The sequence below is a fragment of the Cylas formicarius genome, unplaced genomic scaffold (genome assembly GCF_029955315.1).
Source record: "Cylas formicarius isolate icCylForm1 unplaced genomic scaffold, icCylForm1.1 PGA_scaffold_8__14_contigs__length_24414737, whole genome shotgun sequence".
Taxonomy (NCBI): domain Eukaryota; kingdom Metazoa; phylum Arthropoda; class Insecta; order Coleoptera; family Brentidae; genus Cylas; species Cylas formicarius.
This window is the reverse complement of record NW_026844361.1, coordinates 22211774-22231912: the sequence shown is the minus strand read 5'-3', so window position 1 is coordinate 22231912 and position 20139 is coordinate 22211774. Positions and strand designations below refer to the sequence as shown.

At 37.8% G+C, this 20139-nt stretch overlaps 1 protein-coding gene and 1 long non-coding RNA gene across 6 annotated transcripts in view; one reads left to right on the top strand and one right to left on the bottom strand.

Annotated features, from left to right (window-relative positions):
* The window catches only part of LOC132706855 (ephrin type-B receptor 1-B), a 340303-nt gene that overhangs the window by 180325 nt on the left and 139839 nt on the right, over positions 1-20139 (top strand). The window lies entirely within an intron of this gene.
* On the bottom strand, positions 14994-19858 carry LOC132706715 (uncharacterized). The gene is made up of 3 exons (XR_009619634.1): positions 19743-19858; positions 19358-19686; positions 14994-15527 (listed from the first exon to the last, which is right to left on the bottom strand). It is a non-coding gene; the product is annotated as an uncharacterized LOC132706715 (long non-coding RNA).

Below are 20139 nucleotides of genomic sequence, written 5' to 3'. Positions count from 1 at the left end.
AATAAATTTTGAAACAAATCAACATTTCGATTAACCGTTTGAGCAGAAAGTAGACACATTATCTATTACAGAGCGTCCAGTACCAAATTAAAACATATGAGACTTAGGCGTAAAATTGTTTTAACCATATCAATAAAATATAACAGGTTGGATGCAAATTATTATCATCAGAAAACGCTTTGCCTAAGCAAAAATTATTGCCAAATAAATATTTTCTTCATTGTCTCTGTCACAACATGAGTTGCTTGTAAATTTGTATTCTACGGCATCTGGATGTAGTGCTAGCTATACAGTGCTGTTGCAAAACTGCACGTGTCCATGCATTATTTTGGTGAATGCTATATTTTTACCGGAACCTAGCACTGTGCCATTGCTCATCATCATGTGGTCTGCTTTTGTTAGACCGGTTCCATTATTTCTGATATGGTCCAGACTGCTTGGGTCCGACGAATTGGAAAAAAGATGAATATTTGCCGAATCCGGTGGATGATACGCAAAGAAAATCTCACAGTACAATATAATATGAAAAATTACGCAAATTGTTGTTGTGTTTGTAAATTAGTAATAGTGAGTAGGATCATCATCATCTTGGACAATATTTATAAACTATGCATCGTATAAGAGGAGCTCCAAGATACTGAAAGTTAATCTGATTGAAGGTTATAAGGGCAAGGCATATAGTTCACACAAAACTTGGAATCGAGAAGTTTATTATTATTTAACACCGTGAGAGTGAAAGTATCTTTCTATAGTGAAACGACAATTAGCATTCGTGAATTTTATTTGGATACTGTCAATTCGACCCACATAATTGCGATACATCGGACTCCAAACTGTCGACGAATACTCCAGAACACTTCTCCAGTGGTTCTCAGAATAACCCCCAAGTTACGCAATGCTACCCCAATAGCCTCTATAATGGATTTGAATCCGGTCCAGAATCACCCCTAAATCCTAACCACGTTAACGCGTGTTTATTTTATGTGCTTCAATTTTAAATTTATATTTGGATTTCTCAAATGTTCATTGATAAAGACACGATGTTGTCAAAATTCTCCTCTATCCTTTAAATTTTTCGCTACAATTTTATTTTCACTCTGACTTTTATAGTTCTTCAGCTTTTTTAGAATGGCTCCCATTTCTTCAGTGGCAGGATCAGCGGTTCATTGACAGCGACTCTATGCCGATATTTAGGTTTGAGGTCATCCTTACTGCCGATATAGGATGACAGGCTTTGGAATTCTTTCCTCAGATTTTTTACATCTACGTAAAAAAAATTAATTTCCTTGTTAATGTATTTGGTTTCCATATCTTGTCCCTTATTTTACCCTAAAATTGTCTATACTTCTCTTCTTTGGTTGTTATAGTCTATTTTGTTTTGTCCGGACGTATGTCTTAATATTTCTATTTTAACTTTTTGCTTAAGACGTTTTTGTGCGTCTCTGTCTCTGCCCCGCTACGTCTTTTTCTGAGACATTCTTTTTTCGGATATATTTATTTTCGTAGCTATTATATAATTTCATCCTTCTTTAACTGTATTGTCCTTTATTTCATTCTTGTTGTATCGTTGTTCTACGTTGGTCTTATATATTTTTTAAATACTTGGATTTTGTAACTCGCCTGTTATACTTTTTGCTCTCCGTTTTTCATATCGTCGGTATGTATTCCTACCAGAAAATGATTTGAATAGATTTCTGCTCCTCGGTATGACCTGACATTCTTCACACTTTTTTCATTAATATATAGTGTCTAGAATCCAATTTTTACCATTTGCTTTTATTCGTATTTTCTTCTATATTTTCCTTTGCTCTCTAGTCATGTCGTCGTTTATATATATTTTATGTTATTCTACTTTTTTAAACTTTCTTTTGTTTCGCATAATGCTCTTATCTTTTGCGTTGCCTAGTTCTGTAACACAAGTGCTATTTCCTATTTTTCTGGTTGCTGTTAATATTATTCTTAATTGTAAATTTGTTGCACTTCTCACAAGCCTGCAGCGAGACGGCTTGAAGGCCGAACGAGATCACGCGACGGCGTATGTCGACCTCGCGTCGCGAGATATCATTCTCAACGGCGTTTTTAATGAAAATATAAACCGAAACCGTTCTTAATTGGTTCGCGACATGCCCTAAAAACTCAATTACTATGCAAATCGAGTTGATCAAACCAAATAAGCGCGACATCTTCGATATCGGACATTCGCCTGCGTATTAAACGTCCCCTCCTCCTCCTCCCCCGTCGGATTATTTTTTTCTTTTCTTTTTGCCGCGTCAGGAGCCATTAAGGAACACCTCACTTAAGTATTATTTATAACCGCCGATACCGATCTCGAATGTTTAATCGGTGCATTTTGATTTGTCAACTCCCACGTTCCCCTTACCCGAGTCACTCGCCACAGATAGGCTGATAACATTAATCAGACCGTTATCGTCGCGTATTAAAGTCAGCAAATTGGCAGCGTAAAAAATGACCGTTTCGTTCGAGACGAATATAAATATTTAGATGGCGGTGTCGGTCGCGGTTAATAAGTTTTCGTGGAACGTCGAACACGATCGCGTTTCTTTAAAATTGCCAGCCGAGTCGGAGATTCGGAAAAGTTGATAGGAAATATACGTGGTGAAAATTACGCCAAAAACGATAAAAAGTAGCAAAGTACACAAAATCACAGGTGTCCAGATGGATACAAACAGGTTATACCCACAACAGCGTCCTCTAAGAATCCAAATATAAGTACATAATATTATTCAAAGCTTATTTAATAACGAGAATAATACAAAAGAAAGAGAAAAATAAAATAAATAAATGCGTTGAATTGAGTCCGGCATAGAAAATAAATGTAACAATATAACTAATATTTCAGATTCAGTCTTATCACAAAGAAGGCAAAAGAAGTGGAAAGAAAGGAAAAAGAAAAGGTTCTGACTTATTTATTTTTTACGTGGTGTACTTTAAATAAATAAAAGCAAGAGAAGATTACGAATCAGATAATGAGTACCGATCCAGTAGCCTAACGGTCAGTCTCTTCCTTAAGGAATCATGTGAGATCGTAAATAAATCCAGGTCTAAACTGTGAAGGTTTGCAGCTCCCAGGATACGTAGCAGAGAAGAATTTTCTTGTTAATACGAATTTTATGCAAGAAAAGAATATCAGTGACTACTCTTGGATGTTAAGAGTATACAAAGCAGTCTTACGTTGTTTAAATCTTAACGTATTAAGTTACAATTTTCTTGGTAAGACGCTCCAAATGAAAAAAGCGACATTTATGAACCCAGGAATGGCTTCCTGAACTATATAAAATAATTATCAATGCCAACGTACTTTAAAAGCCGTGTTTAGTTTTACACTAGTTTTGTTTTTTTTTTTTTGTTGAATAATTTATGTTTTATTTGATATACCATTTGAATTTTAAAAACTAGAAAACTAAGCTGATTACAACATTATGTTGGTTTAAAACTAAACTCTAAAACACACCTTTTAGCTTTAACACCGCGAACCTCAGCAAAAGAAACACTTCCGGTATTTTGTATGTAAGATGTCACCAGAAACATATCCACTAATGGTAAATTATCAGTCTAACTAGCGAATTGACGTCACAACCGGTCACAGCCAATGACAGCGTGTTTCAAACAGGATTTAAATTTTACAATGTTGACTTAGACATAAGTAGATGTATAGTGCCGATATAAGCAACAGAAACCGTACATAACCTCAATTTCCTAACCCCCCCGCAGCGGGGGCCCCCCGCGCGTGGCGTCCTAGTGTCCCCCCTGTCTACCAGAGTGCGCTCCGCCCCCCACCCAGCTTGTGTAGCGTCCTGTTTTGCCCCGGTTCCGCCCGTCGCTGCTAGATGTCGCGCGCTTGTGTAGCGTCCTGTTTTGCCCCGGTTCCGCCCGTCGCTGCTAGATGTCGCGCGCTCCGACCGTCGTAGGCCCCCCCGGTAGAGGGCGGTGACGGTGCGGCACGGAGACGGTGTGGCGCGGTGACGCGGGTGATCGGGTCGTCGGTAAACAAGTCGAGTGACTTATACAGAGTGTCTCAATAATCACGGTTTAATAAAAGAAAAACTATAGATACAATAGTAAATATTTATTAGCTCATATGTAGACAACGTAATGCTTCGTACAAGCGGTGTTTCTGGTCCATGAGATTTTCTACTTCATCGCGGTCGAGGATAATTTCGTCGCCATGATCCCGTTTCAGTATCAACTCACAGCTCTCTTCTTCGTTCGAATAGGTCACCTCGATACTGCTCCCGATGTAGACTGTTATGTCGTTCCAGAACATGATTTCTCCCACCTCGTCCTCCAGAAAGAACAAAAAATCCCAAAAATCCTGGACTTGAAAATCTATGTGCTTGTTCTTGAAGATGAAACGGACACCTGAATTCTTTATTTCGAAAATCGTGTTTTCATCGATAGTGACCACTTTGTTACACATTGTGACAAACAGACTGACTTCGGTATCAAATTCAAATGTACTTATATATCAACAACCCCCCACTATCGGTGTAATTAAGAGAGATATTTACATTTAGTCAATTTGAATAAGCATTTTGCCAAAAGAAGCAAACAAGCGCACGTAGTTACATATAGCGGGATTAAAATAGTTTTTCGATCTGCCGAGATGTTGTATTCGTTACCGCAATTGTCGTTAACGCCGCCGCTGGTGTTATTGGAATTCTTGATAGCGATCGTTTGCCATTCGCCGTGGTCTTCGTAGCTCCGGTTCGCAAAAACGAAACGTACCTTGTAATTTAAATACGGCTTATCTGCGGTAGTGTTATTCGACAATGTCACGCTAAAAGTTTGTAGCTTGTCGATTCCGTTGACCTGAGCGAGTTGCATACGCGTCCACGTATCGGGCCAAATGCACCGATTATTATGATTTTTGAAACAAACGAACGCTTCAATCACATCCTTAGGTTTATGTATATAGAAAACGTTTTGTACCACAGCCGACAACAAAACAAAGTGAGCACTTAACAAAACCATGTTTCTAGCCCGAATGAATCTATCCTAGATCTCGGTAACTGCTTTTATAACACTCAAACAATAATGACATTTATTCTGGGGAGGTGCCGGGCCGTCGATATGCATTTTGCTGTCCGGTCTGTTATAGTGAACAAAGCAGGGCAAATGAGTTTGCAATTCAAAATTGTTGCGATGTCGTACTGGTAACTTATGCCACATATTTAACAAATCGTGCGGTCTCACATGCTCCAAGAAATGTTGCACAGGAATCAATTCAAGTTGATCGGTATCCAAGCTTCTAAAATCGTCGAAGAAAACTAACTTCTTATTCATTGTTGTGAAAGATCGATAACTTTCTTAACAAATCCCTAATTTGTTTAAAGACACTCTCTGTGGGACAATTAATTGCGACAAGACTCAAGTCTATTTCACCGACTCTCGTTAATTTATTCAAAAATTCGTTGTATTCGTAATACGTTTTCTCTTTGAAAAAATACAAATGTCCGTTGGTGTATCGAAACGCGCCCGACAAATCGTCGGGCAGACCCGGAAACAGTTCCGTAGTAAAACCGTGTTCACTCGCACTCAAAGAACACTCGTCTATTTCTGCATAGTAGCGTTTACCGTAAAATATATACGTTCGACCGCCATACGTATTAAAAATAGCGTTCACTGTTTTACCCGCAGGCACACCCAGTCGCTGGACGCTTTGTCGGTCGCCCACTACCGTGAAACTCGGGAAGTGAAGTAAATAAAACGAATCACCGGTGACTACCAAAAGTTGTCCGTTGGGTCTCTGGTAGATATGCGAAATAGGAGCGTAAATAGGGACATAATCTGATATCATTTTAGGTTCCATGTAGACTTTATCACCTAATCTTATTATCCAAACCCATTTGTCGTAAAATAGATACATATGATGGTTAGACGTAACCAAAAATATGGATGGATTTACGTGACACAAATCTGGTACTTTTGTTTCGTTTTTCCCTATCGGAGGTTTCGTAGTTGTGGTAGTAGTGGTAGTTGATGTTGTTGTGGTCGGAGTTGTTACGCGGGCGGTGGTTGTGGTTTTTTTACCATATAAACGTTGAAGACCTGCAACATCGTCGTATGACAATGTCTTAGAATTTAAGCTATACCAAGGGTACATAATGGCATTGCGATCGTTACTGTGCGCCAAACCCAACGTATGTCCAATTTCGTGGAACAACACAGTAAACAAGCTCGTTTTTCCTCCGGGCGCAGGCACTTCTAAACCGTAGTACCAATCTTCGGATTTATCCAAATGAACTTCCACGCACTCTTGTTGTTGATTTGGAAAAAATGCATGTCCTAATATGTTACCCCTTCCGTCAAAAGCAAAAGGACAGGATTCGTTCCCTTTACATCTTATGCTTTGTCTGTGGGTAGTATATTTGTCAGACATCAAAATCATTATATCCGGCTCTGAGTAATTTAAGAAAAAATTTAAATTTGATTCATCACTCCATATTTTAAAAACCTCGGTTGCCAGCACTTTTAACTCTTGATAGTGACTGGGCGGTACTTGAATATACCAATTTAAATCCGTTTTCTGCCATCGCGAAACAGTCGTGAAGGCATTTTCTATTACACCACATCGGGGTTTATTTATTAGTTCGACGGTTTCGTTATTAAGAGTACCATCCACCGGTAAATTATAGAAATCCTGAAAATCCATTAGGGCACGTTGCAAACTCGACGCATTGATCTGCGTTAAAGATTCGTTGTCGTTAGGTGAAAGGAATCCGAATTTTTGTAAATATTCAATCACACCTTCCTCGGGCAGCGCGGCGACTATCGTCGACACGTCCGAACAGGTAGTAAAGACAGCGTAGCATAGCAACAAGACTCTCATCTCGTTCAAGGTCAGTAAAATACTAAAATGTATTCGGTTCCTAGCTAATCTTTTATAGGTAAAATAACAAAGAGAAGTGATGAACCAAACGCTTTTAGTCGCTATTTTGCGTGAGATGACGCAGAATATTACTCGAGAAATGGAACGAAAAAAGAATTATACTTCAATAGATTACAGTTTCGCAGTTTGTATTCATATCATAGCATTAGCGTGCTTTATTTTTACGTGTAAATGTATTATTAATTTTTTTGGATTGAAATAAAAAGTCTTATTTAAATAAAGAAAGTTTTATTTCATACAGGGATCCTTGAATACAACCAATTATATAAAAGGGCAGAATTTCTCAACGCGCACATGCGCAGTCTTCCTCCGGAGTGAAACATGCAATGGGCGTGATCCGGTTGAAATTTCGGCGGATTCAACCAATTATCATCATCGAATTTCTCCACGTTAATGACTCTGCATGCGACATCCTCCTGATCCATTTTCGACATTAAAAATTCCATTTTTGATCTTCCTCTCACGTATATCAAGTCAGCATTTTCTATCAGTAGTCCGATCAACGTATCAATGTCGGAATATTGAACAAAACCAGAACTGTATTTGAGACCGTGATGATATTGTTCGAGCCAGCGTACCGTTCTTTTTTCTGCACCGGTCAACGTGCAATATTCACGCGGCGGTTTCAAAACGTAATGACTAATTTGACATCCATTGTAGACAGCCATTTCTTTAACGACAAATCCATCTTCTAACTGGAAGCCTTGAATATCTACCGCAACGATGCGCATTTTTAATATGACTGGTTAAGATTAGGTTCCTCCGGCGGTATTTATGTTAGATTTCGAACAATCTCGCTGAGCGGTAGTTGTTCCACGATACAATCGTGAATGATGATGCAATAGGCACGTGTATTCGCGGGAAATCCCTTTTTTGCTTCGATGTCTAACTTTACGTCGACAGTGCTGGATTTTACACTGTCGTTTCTTCGAGAACAGTCAATGACGAAAATCGCGCAGTTTTTGAAAGCCATATAGTCAAGCAACGCAGTTTTTTCCTCACATCCCTTATAACTGGGGTAGAAATCCGTGTAATTGTGATGCGCTTCCACGAAGTCATTCTTTTCAAAATCTAATCGTAAACGTTCGTGAGGGTAATATTCTCCGTTTAGTGTTAATCTTATATCCGTTACGTCGACGTGATCGAAAAGCGTCGCATTTTTCGCTTCGTTGTCTTTGCGATTTGTTTGAAAAGCGACTATTACGTATCGGGGGCTTTCGATAGCCGCGCACGTCTTGACAGACCAAATTTCTTTGGTAGAGCCCGCGGTTAGGGCAGGATATTCATGAAGTTCCCATCGTCTATAGGGTATCAATATGGGTTGATCTAATCTAATCGATTTCAGCAGAGCCAATTTGATTTCGTCGTTTGGAAATATGTGCTTGACCCTAAGATCGACACTATCAATTTTTAATTCCGCCGTTGTTTTAATTGCACTGGCCGCAACACCGCCCATTGGTTTAATTATCATACAATTTTTGTCATGTCTGGCTCTTACCAATCTTATGGTTTGTTTTCCACAAGTTATCATATTATAATCATTAAATATGTTTAAAAAGTGTCGTAACGGGATTCGCATGCTAAAATGTCCATTTTCTGTATCGTGAATCGCATTTTCAGGGAAATTCCAGCCGGAAATATCTAGATGCGATGAGTCATCTTTCGAGTAACATAGATAACCTCTAATCGTACTAACTATACCCGGATCACGCACGCTATCCACTTCTTTCCCATTCAGCTCGTACGATATAGTTTCAAAAAAAAATGCTCCTGCATTGTTTACAAATTGCACTTGGTCGGTTCCCGTGAGACGTTTCAGCGATCCCTTAATGCAAATAGCAGCGTCGTACATAAGCAGCCAGGCATCTCCTTGATTGATCGTGATCTCAATGGTGTCGTTGTTCAAAAAAGATTTCACAAAGGGATGATAGGTGCGGGTCTCCACGCGCTGGATAGATTCATCAAATTTTGGCTTTCTGTGTATGTCGAATATTTGATTCGATAACATCGTAGCCCAGTGATCGGAGAAATTGTTTGTTGCTCAATGTAAGACGACCTTTACGGATACGCCTCGGTTTTGTTACTAACCCTACCGTTTGGATGTTCGCTTTTTTATATTCACCAGCGTCTCCGATTGAGTTGAAAATCAACATTACGTTAATTTTTTAAGTTCCAATCTAATGATGATTTCTTCACCTCGGAAATTAACCAACTCAAAGTTTTGATCCAGAACCTGTAGGGTAATGTTGTAGATTTGTCGTTTGTTTACTGGCAAGTACGTTAGATATTTAGGAGTTTCGTCGATGGCGTACCCCGGATCGACGGACAAGGCAAACTCGTAAATTGTGTGCGAAGGTCTGTCGTTGTAGAACGCTCCAGACGTTATGTTACTATCTACATGTATCGTTCGCACTTTTATTATATCCACGGGTAAATCTGAGGAATGCATAATATTGGGCTCCAAAATTTTCTGTGAAAACCCCAATAATTTTCCGATACTGTCCGAGTGTTGTTTAAAGTTTACCCCGTATACGGGGCTGTAGATTTCACACTTTATCGTATTATTGTTGGGTTTGATTGATATCTCCTCTATTAACTTTGGGATTGTATTCTTCTCTTCCTTATTTTTTGGCAGATGTTCGTTAATGTAGGTTTCAATGTCGCTAATTTCATAGGACCCGGTCGGAATTTCAATTACGTTTTCTTTATTGTTACCATCGAAGTAGTAAAATTTATTCGAACCCTTATCTATGTTGGGAATGTTGTTGTAAGAGTGGAATCCAATCAGCGCTAAACCGTACTCTACATCTTCATCCAACTGCAGCGGATTGACAAAGTCGATGGATAATGTCGACGTGTTCCCTTTTAACGTAAATATGATCGACATGTTGACTGCTTATAGGTCCGCGATTTCAGTCCTTTTTATAGAGAAATTGCAAACACAAATGACCGCAATTGTATTGCGTAAACTTTTGATATCTATCGTGATTATAGTAGATATTGGCGCTGTTGCCGAAATATTTAACAAGTTCTGCGGGTGGTTTAAGGTTACCGAAACTGTCAAAATACTCAACATCGTTTCCCTTCCTCTTTTTGTATGCTACCCAGTGGGTTCCTCTATTTCGACGAACATCCAAATTTACGATTCCGCATTCTTGCGATCTGATTCGACGGGGTAAACTATCTCGCATAAAAACACCCCTGAAGTGAGGAATTTTTAATTTGCGCGCCAGAGATATTAAATCGACGTCGTATAGAGCCCTTCTGGGTAGCTTTATTGGGAGTTTTTTTGTTTCTTCAGATAAAGACCGAATCCGCCGCGCGGACTCTTTTTCAAGAATAGACCCGATCCCTTTTTTCCAATCTCTTCCATAGCTCGGTTATGGCGGTTGTCCTCTTCGAGTTTCTTTCGTGCGTTTTTCGCATCGATGACAGTTTTAGCGATAGCAGCGGCTCCGCCCGAGAGCGAACCTAAAGCCCCTAGCGCTCCTAATAACGGTAAAAGTGGTAAAATACCGCCCGATTTTGATTCGAACGGTATAATTCTAGGTACCCTAATTTTTTTACGTCCTCCCGCTTTTCTTACAGCGGCTCTGCCAGCTCGAAGCGCTTCCAGTGCCGATCTTCTAAGCATTTTAGGGTTATCGATATGAAACAATTGTTTCTTCTTTAATGCATTGCGAACCTTTTTCACGACACCCTGTCGAAACGAAACAGAGGGACGCCGTTGTTGACCCATACCGAGCTTACGTTTAGTTTTCATAGTCGCGGTGACAAAGAATGCGGCAGCTTTTTCACCAAACTTTGCGTCTTTAGATTTTACTCGCTGCCACGCACGCGTTTCCAATTCTTTATCCGCTTTATGACGTTCGTCTAACGATTTGTTTTGCGAATAGGCAATGTCGTGTACCTTACACGCAGCGTCCAAAGGATTCACCCCGCTATCGCCTCGGTTCAAGCGTTTTTCCAATTTTGTACCGGGACCGCAAAACTGGTAACCCGGAATGTGTACTTCAAAAGGTAACTTGTTAATAAGCGTGTTAACGAGACCACTTCCGGACGCGAAGCATAACATACTAATTAAAGGAAATTGCTTGTGTCGTATATATATACGAGGTGTCTCGAATAAACATTGTAGTCATGCGGGTGGTGCAGCAGAAACTCAAGCTCCCCATCGATAATTTAGATTTGGTTTGCGGAGATGGTTTCTTTAACAAAAGCAAACACGGTCAACTGCTACCCAATTCATTTAGGGCGGTGTTTTGCGGACCTAGCGGTTGCGGCAAAACCAACACCATGTTAGCGCTACTCTTTAACCCCAACGGGGCAAGTTTCGAAAATGTTTACGTCTACTCAAAGTCGTTGTATCAACCAAAATATCAACTGTTATCTCGCGTATTGAGCAATGTCAAAGGAGTTGGATATTATCCCTACAGTGAAAGAGACTCGATAATCGACCCCAGCGACGCGAAAGAGAATTCTCTGTTTATTTTCGACGACGTGGCGTGCGACAAGCAAGATAAAATTCGCGAGTATTTTTCGATGTGCCGACACAAGGCCATCGACGCTATTTATCTCTGTCAGACATACTCCAAGGTACCCAAGCAATTGATACGTGACAATTGCAATATTGTCGCGTTGTTTAAACAGGATGACATGAATTTACGTCACGTTTATGATGAACATGTCTCACCCGACGTTTCATACGACACGTTTAAACAAATTTGTTCCGAGTGCTGGAAAGAAAAGTACGGCTGTTTGATAATTGTCAAAGATTTCGACGTAAAAAACGGACGCTACCGCAAGGGTTTCGACAAATATATAAAAGTCGATATTTAATTGTCGATAGAAACAGTCATGAAGGCGACGTCCGCCGACATCGCCGACGCGGCGCTAAAAAAAAAAGTAAACGAGTTGTCTAGATCTATTCGAAAGAAGTATTTAACATTAAAATTGGGTAAGAGCGAAGAGGATGCGTCAATTCGGAAGCTTTTCAAACCCGTCAGCGAGCCGCTAGAACGTATAGCAAAAATAAAGCTATCACCGTCACCGGCAGAAATAAAAACTGAACGTCGAGGTGTCAAGCGGGAACACAAAAAGGAACCGAACGAAGAAACAAAAAATAAGGTTAACGTATCATTTTTGCCTATGGAAGAAATTCAGGAAACGCCGGATCCCAATAAGAGCGTTGAGATGCAAAATATCGATGAGGAGGAAGATGATGTGTTTGACACATCGAGCGTGGCCAACGCATCCCTTCAATCATACCTGGAACAATATCCAGAAATTTCCCATTCATATATTCAAAATTTATGGGTAAAATCGCCCGACACCGATATTGTTTACGGACCCGTTTACGACAAAATATCATCCAAATGGTTTCTCGGCAATAAATCGCTGGATTTTCATCAAGGATCTGGCGATATTATTGTAGACGGCGAGAGATATTCCGGTACCCGCGGCTTATATAATTTGGTGTTTTTAAAAGATCCCATAGCATACACAAAAGACGATTTGGCACAATATAAAAAAATAATGGAGGCTACCCAGGTGCACAGGGACGCGATCGGACGTCTGAAAGGCGCATCGACTGTACCAAAATATACCAAGGTCATCCGACCCTTAATAAAATCTCAGTCGCGTTCGTACTCGTACAGCGGTCAAGGTTATAATATGCGTTATAATGACGCTCCTACTGAATATGTATACTGGGACGACGTCAATGAACTCGTAGAGCGTCTGAAATTACTAATCGCGTCGAAACACGCAGGCAACACGTCTCATGATAACGAAATAGTTTCAATCGTTGAAGAGCTAAAAGAATCAGGTTTTATACGTTAGTTTAACGATGAGTCTGGACAAGTTTGGACGTTCTAGCGCGCTGCGCTCTAAACGACCCTTCACTAATACTGTGATTAGAAGCGCCCTCGACTATATGCCAGACGGAAACGTCAATATGAACAATTTAAAAATTTGCAATGTCCAAACGCCTAGCGATGACGGTGACGTGGCTAACAAAAAATATGTGGATGAGACAAGTAATTTATTAAAAATTGCATTGAGAAAGATTATTGGACAGAAACTCGAAGCGTACACGAAAAGATTACAAATTGAAGACAAAACTAAATTCTCGCGTCTTGAAGAACAACTGAAAATGAGTAGCACTACACTCGAAAATGAAATTATGCAGTTTCGCGAAGTTTTCCACCAAAAGCTAAGCGAAATGAGCGCAAAGAAAGATTTGGAAAAGCACATGACAAAAGTCGCCGTTTTGTCACAGCAATTTCATGATATTGTAACCAAAATGGAGCGACTTACGAACGAAAATGAGAATATAATGAAGGTATTGAAACAAAGGGTTTTAAATCCTCCATCGCAACCGAACACACATTATGAATAAAGAGAAGGTACAACTGGTTCGAGAACTGCACAAGCCGGCACGCAGAAATTATGCTCGCCGCCGGACTATAATACGAGGGATGGATGACCTGTGGCAAGCGGATCTGGCCCAATTAGATCGCTACAGCAAACAAAACAGAAATTTTAAATTCGTGCTGGTTGTGATAGACTGTTTCTCAAAATATGTATGGTGTCGCCCGTTGAAAACCAAAACCGGGGTCGAAGTCGCCAAGGCGTTTTCCAAAATTCTCAAGGACGGACGGCACCCTCAAAACTTGCAAACGGATCTCGGTAAAGAATTTTACAACGACACGTTTCTGAAACTTGTGGATAAGCATAAAATTAACCACTATAGTACGTATAGCATAAAAAAGGCCTCAATTGTCGAACGGGTGATACGTACCCTCAAAGAGAAATTGTTTCGACATTTTTCTTTACGCGGGACGTACAAATGGATCGATGTGCTCGCCTCTATCGTTGATGAATACAATAACACAAAACATAGAACGACGGGTACGAAACCCATCGATGTGAGTAAGAGCAACGAAAAGAGAATTTTGAAAACCGCGTATAGTAGCATAAAAATATTCGGTCCTCGTAAACTTAAAGTCGGCGACATCGTTAGAATCAGCAAAGTCAAGCACGTTTTCAACAAAGGTTATACACCGAATTGGACCACGGAATTGTTTAAAATTGTTAAAGTACGGGTTACTAACCCCGTAACGTATTTGCTTCAAGATATGCAGGGTAAACCCATAATGGGCGGATTTTATGAAGAAGAATTGCAGAAGACAGTTAACCCGGACTTATATCTCGTCGAAAAGGTGTTGCGCAGACGAGGCAATATGGTTCTCGTGCGCTGGTTGGGATTGGATAAGTCGCACGATTCGTGGGTAGACAACGTAGACGTTTTGAAATAAATTTAGTCTCGATTTAGAAGTTCTGACATAAATACGTGTATATGATGGCTCAAGAGAAAATTGTGACATCCAACGAATTGTATAATTTATTGGAAAATTTCGAGTTGCAATTTCCTTCATCAGAAGTGCTCCCGTCCAGCTTCGTTCCTGTAGAGCAACAAACCAAAAAATCTGCGACCAAACGAAAACAAAGTGCGTCGGTCGTATCCCGCAAGAAGAAGAAGAAAACTACCACAAGTGAAGCGTTTGCAGCTCCAACGTCATCCGCTGATTGGCTCGAAGTGTTCACGGACGGTAGAGAAAAAAGTGTCATTTGTGAGGCATTCAATTTAAAAAGAAACTTGGCGTCTCAGTTGTCGGGATTAGAGTGCAATATCAACGAAATTGAAACACAAATTGCGCTTTTTAATACAGACTTGCAAGTGGCGCGGATGCAAGCTCAAGAGTGCAAAAGAAAACTAGAACAATTTAATAATTTAGCATTTAACGAAATTGTAAAATAGTAATAATGTATATAATAAATAAATTATACAATTACAAACTTCTGTGTAATTATTATGCGGTGTTGTGGTGGTGGTAAAAAAGAAAATAGCGTCTAAATATATACATGTTTATTCTTGTTGCAATACAATGGCATACAATCAATACATAAAAGCCTTATCTACAGTTACATATGTTATAATAAAACCACAGTATTAATAGTTCAATGTGCTATCAGAAAAGCGTAACTTTTTTCCATATTTTCTCTCATAGTGAAGCATTAAATTACATTCATCTTCAGTTTCTACAGTGAACAAAACTTCTTCAAAGCAGCTTTGACACCAAAATTGTTTATCGTGATATACATCATTCAAATTATTTATATCCAGCTGTAAATGATAGTGATCCAATAAAAGTCTAAAATTTTTCTTTTTAAATTTTTTAACTACTTGAAATATAAAGTGACAAGATTTACAAACTAAAATTTCCGAATATTTTATCCTGTAATAACTGACCCATAAACAGTAAGCGGATTCTCCGTCAAAATCAATGGTTGGAGTTGCCAAAATGCTATTTCTGTAAGACGATCCAAATCTCTTATTCAACAGAATGAATTCTAAATTTAATAAAGAATTGCCATCAGACTGGAGCGCTAGTTGTTTAAGGTACCTCCATCTATATTTCGAATAATATTTAAATATTAGTATCGTTAGTTTCCAAGGCAAAGGTGACTCAAGCAAAAAATCAGCACTACACCTAATATTTTCGCAAATTGTTATAATACAAAGGCTTTCTAATGTAAGTTGTTTGACCATAATCTGTAACAAAAATATATTAAAAAATAATTACGGCACTTTATAATGTCCCCACGGAAGCGTTTCATATGAATTCGGCAAAAGATAACGTTTATCGTCTAAAGGACTCAAGGCAACTTTTGTTTGTTCGATGCTAAATACATTGTGAGTGTATGAACGAATGGTTCGTTGAGTGGCGTACTTTTCCCTAAAATTTGTTAAGCATTCTACGTAGTCATCAAATGAAATTTTATTTTTTACAATATTGTACTGAATACCCTTTGACTTTTTAACTACCGAACCCGTTAAAATTTTGAAAGTATACATTTTCGACCTTAACCCAGCATAATGACTAATGATGGTGCCATTAGTCTCATCCTTCATCAACCCCAAAACCTTTTTGTTGATTTGCGGTATATTATAGGGATTGTCATTAGGATAATCAGACGTGTCAAATTTTGTTAAATCGGCCTTAATAACGCTTTCATATGCGTCATAACATTTGATATTATAAATGAAACTGTCCGTATCCATGTATTGAATTTTACATTTTTCGGGACCCAAATTTGGAAGCATGTAATTATAATGAAACTCGTACATGGTCGTTTTCGACAAATCCAATATGGACATTCCAATATAAAGTGGCTTATTAAAGCAAAGTTCCGATTTTTTTAATTCTATAAGCAACAAATTGTTATCAAGTATGGTTCTACTGTGAAATCTAGGACTAGAAATTAAATTTTTCGCACCGTAGCGACCATCCCACGCTTTAACAAATTTAACAATACGATGCTTGCGAATGTTTTCCATTGTTTTACCGTAAGCGGCATTATTAAACAATTTGTATAAATTTATACCAAATTTTGTCTTTGCTTGGGTTCTTAATTTATTATTATGATCGATATAACATTTCAACCAACGAGATTGGTTAAATTTTAATATTTTGTGAATTTTCTTTAGTACGAGACCGTTTTTGAGAGCCTGTTTTAAATTGCGATAGTGTATGACGTATTTTTCTTTATTATACAAAGTAGTCATTAGTTTTGGTAACTTTGAATTGGGGGGCACTCGATGTTCGGCACAAAATGGAAAATCTCTATGTGTGTCATGTAATTTCTGCGGGTATTCCAGGTCTACCTCTAGGATATATCCTTGGGAAGATTCATCTGGAATGTTCATGACATTAAATGAATCAATCTCTTGATGAGACATCCAGTCGAATCCTCCGTAAGGAAGAGGCTCGCACATGGCCTTGCCATAGAGGTTATTGACGTCAAAGTACATGATATAGGAATCATCCCTGGATGAATCGTAGTTGGGCATATATTTATTGTTGGCCTCCGCATATCTACCAACACACACCGAAATTCCACCTCGTATAGCCCGCTCGATAAACATAATTTGGTCAATGTCGCGCAAAAGTTCTAAACGACATTTTGTGAATCTAAGCATGCAATCCCATGTATACCCGGGCATACTGAAATACCACGCCGGATCCAAAACGTGTGTTGCCATACAAGTTTTTCGAAAATTTTCGAATATATCTGCCAGAAGAATAACGTCGGTTTTTAAATACAAATCTGAATACTCGCCTAAATTTTTTATTTCAAACGACTGCCAAACACTTTGTGCGTGGGAATATTTTTCTTCACTAATATTGCTTTCACTTAATTTATTATAGAATTCTTCAATCGGGGGTAAAGTTGTTTCATTTAATTTGTCTATATGGTCGATGTAATCGTAACAAAAAATACCTTTTTGCGACAGTAAATTTAATTTTGATTCGTCGAGATCGGAAAATTCTTTTCTTAAAATATATAGTTCATTTTTATCCATACTGGAAACTAAATTATCCAGAGATGCTCCCAAAAATCTAAACGAATCTATAAATCTAAATTTTATGTTATAATCAGGTTCGAAATATGTAAAAGAGATGTATTTTTCCTTATTAACCGGAACTATGGATACATAGCTTTTTTTTGCTAAAACCGGAAGCAGGAAGTGGCTATCGTATCCAGAAAGGTTCTGGAATACTACGGGCACTACAAATATTTTTTTAAAATTTAAATTACAAGCCTGATGGGCAAAACCTCTAAATTTACCAGTAAAATGATCATGGTCACGAACAATAACATCTTCTTTTAAAAAAGGTTTTTCACAAATATGACAATGACTCGACCTTTGATCTAGACTAATTTCACTATCCATTGGTATAATATCCTTAAATTTTGAACGAACAAATTTTGATAAATTAGATATTTCCTCCACGAACCAATCAATACAATCTAGACCACGATAACTTTTGAAAAATGATATTGAATCATCATAAGAACATTTAAAGTAATATGCAGCACTGTAAGCTTCGTGCTTTTGGTATTTCGAGGTTTTATCTGAAATTTTCAAATTTACTTTTCTCAATTGACTCTCAAAATCGGCGTAAATTACAAACGGAGTCCTTTGTTTATATATATGGTTTCGAAATTCAACGTAATCATATTTGGGAAAAGACACTTTATACTCATTGAAACTGGAACATATTGTTTCGTGGTCATGTAGACGAGTTTCGTTATTGAAATAATTCAAACACCTATCGCAAATGTATTTCTTGTGATTATATTTACTGAGCTGTGAGGAAACTAATCGAGACAAATTTTTAATGTAACAATAGTGATATTTTATTTCTTCATAATCATTATCTTGCGGATCAGGATCAAAATCATTAACTTTTGGATAATATTTATTTTGTATTAACAACAAATTTGAATGTTTTTCGCGTTTTTCTTTTGTTAATCGTGCAGGTAACACGGAATAAAAACTAGTTTTTTCATTTTTATTAAGCTCTAAGATATAAACATTGATGGAAATATCATTGTCTTTTTCAAATTTGCTTATTTTATTCATTTCCATAGGTGTTTGTAAATTTTCAGTTTTCAAAACACTTTTGTAGTATGGATATGAAGAGGGTAAATACTGACGAAAACGTGCTGGAAAGAGTCCGCATACAACTGACCAATAAAAACACGCTTGATCGTCATTTCTAATGTTAATACAAGCCCTTTTATTCGCAATTTCTTTAGGCAACTCAACGAAGGATGACCCGTTACCCATTTCAAATTTATTAATGTTAATCTCTAAATAAATAATATTATTTAAAGCCCACCCGGAATCACGTTCCTGAAACTCTGACATTTGATTTAAAATTTTATCTTGCACATTTTCAACAAACCAATCATTCAATTCTGTTCCTAAATCAACTACAGCATTTCCGGTACTCAGATATTTAACATCAACTTCGCCTTGGACATCATTTTTTGCCTTAATAAATTCACCGCAAAATGTGGTATTTACTTTCAGCAATAAAAATTTCTTTAAAATTTGACTAATTTTTTGTTGAAATATTGGACGAGAATCGTTTAAAAATTGAATTAAATCTTTATGAAGTAAATTAATTATGACACCGGTCTGAACTCTTCCCTGGAAACACGACGCTACCGATTCCCATACAACCATTTCATTTGTGTTTGTCTCGCGGCTACTACTTTGTAATCCCAATCCAAAATGCTTATGTTGATAATTAAGAATAATTTTTCTAATAGCTTTCAGATGTTGAATTGTAGTTTGTAATTTTCTTTTTAACCCAATAGAGAAATCCTTTTCGTTAGAAACGATTTGGTTGCAAGATTCAATATTTTTATTTAGTCTCCTAAGCCACACATCACTATCTCTAAGAGTGAACTTGTCGGAAATATGCTTTTTTAATTTTTGTAAGGTTAAAATTAAGATTTGCGCTCTATGAATGATCTGCTTTACGCGCATCGTGGTTTATTAAATATATAACAGTAAATAAGACTTACCCTGTATAATATGTTGATTAATTTTGAATTATTTTGAATTTCTTTAAAGAGTTGGGCTTTCCAATATCTTTGGATCCCTCGTAGACCAGTTTGTACTGCCCCGACGCAAAGTGTTCTAGTCTCGGACGGAAAGCTTCTGTCACGCGAGTAGGAAGAAATACTACGGAATTTTCTAATTGCAGCAACACGGAATTGCCAAATTTTGTATTAACAATTTTGGCTCTAGTAATTTTAAACGGAACGCCTATCGGCAATTCATGCAGTTTGACAATCGGCTGCTCAAAATCACCTTCTGCAAGACAGGTTTGATTCAGTTGACTTAAGTCCATCTATAAATTATTATTAATTATTTTATCTCAAAATTAAAAAAATAAAAAAAACTTACGCTTAAGATTGCTGCTATTCTATTTGCGGTTACGGGTTGAGAGTACTAAGATGATCTTTAGGAACTTTATAAAATAATAACAAATGTTAAAGAATTAAAATAAGACAATAAAAAAGGTACTTACTGATTTTTTGTACGAACACCAAACCACTAAGTTAGCTTCCACGTTGCACGAATAATACCAAAAACAACTACTGACAAAACAGAGAAAAATGAGATGTATTTATACGGTGCGAGAATACTTTCTAAAAGTTAACAAACGAAGACACCTCCACATGCGTTGCAACAAATTTTTCCCATTACGTTAATCCCACGGAGCAAATATAAAGGGGGCAATTAATTATTATTCTCAACAAGCAAAACAACTTGACATTTAGACTCGGCGCGTTTTGAAATT